The sequence below is a fragment of the Malurus melanocephalus genome, unplaced genomic scaffold (assembly GCF_030028575.1).
Source record: "Malurus melanocephalus ecotype Western Australia unplaced genomic scaffold, MMel_1.1 scaffold_453, whole genome shotgun sequence".
NCBI classification, from domain to species: Eukaryota; Metazoa; Chordata; class Aves; order Passeriformes; family Maluridae; genus Malurus; species Malurus melanocephalus.
Genome location: NW_026623685.1, coordinates 42340 through 43357, shown reverse-complemented (window position 1 = coordinate 43357; position 1018 = coordinate 42340). Strand labels below are relative to the sequence as shown.

At 60.5% G+C, this 1018-nt stretch overlaps 1 protein-coding gene across 1 annotated transcript in view; it reads right to left on the bottom strand.

The window, feature by feature from the left end:
* RBFOX3 (RNA binding fox-1 homolog 3) overlaps positions 1-1018 on the bottom strand; it is a 113115-nt gene that overhangs the window by 76358 nt on the left and 35739 nt on the right. The gene's annotated exons all lie outside the window — the stretch shown is intronic.

Sequence of the window (1018 nt, the reverse complement as noted above, 5' to 3'; positions counted from 1 at the left end):
CATGTCCCAGTCTCTGCACTGACACAGAAAATGCTGAGGCTGCTCCTGCCTCCCCAAGAGCACCAGCCCTGGCCTCAGACGAGAGCATGGGATGGAGACAAGGCAAAGCAAAGATTTCTTCCTAAAGGAAAGGAGTCCCCAGCCCACCTGTCCCCCTGAGGCCGCCCGCAGCTCCACGTTTCCTTGCCCCTGCCCACGCTGAACAGCAGGTAATTTAACAGCTTGTCCCCCACAGTAATGGGACTCTGTCCCTGTTCCCCCGGGCAGCCCATCCATCACAGCACAGAGCACTGACGTCCCCCTGGCACCTCGGCCGGGCAGACCCTGCCTGATGTGAGTTATGGTGCCTGCACCGTGTGCCGGGGTGGGCTCGGAGCAGCGGCTCCACACCRGAGCTGAGATTTATCCCCTCGGTGGAACAGGGGCACAAAACGGCAGATAAGTCACAGCAGAGCTGCAGGAGCGGCGCTCAAGGTCCTCCAAGGTTGGCTCATTAAAAACCAAGGAGAGGAAGGCCAGASCTGCCCGTGGTGCGGCTGCAAATCCCCCTCCTGACACCAAACCAGGTAAGAGGGAGGTGGGAAGGGAGCCGGGACCCCAGGCTGGGTCTGCAGCAATCCCAGGGCTGTGCCAAGTGCCAGTGTCTCCCAAACACCATCCCAGCACAGCCCAACAACCACAGCAGAGCAGCACCCGCACAGGGATGGGCTTCCCAGCAGCACAGAGAGGGTGAAAATCCAGCAGRGAGACCCAGAGGTGCTGGGATGGTGACCCCAGGAGCAGGATGGAGCCACCCACTCTGGGGCTGGCACCCAGCACACCACAAATGCTGCTGGGAGTGGGCACATCCCYGCAATGGGCACTGCCACTGATTTGGGGACAGACCACAGAGACACAGGGAACATGGCAGGCACTCCCCAGACTTGCTGGAATTCCCCTCCTGCCTCATTAGTCCTGCTCATTAGGCTCTGCTTCTGATCAGCAAGCAGAGCCAGAGCTCAGCACAGTGTCACACTCC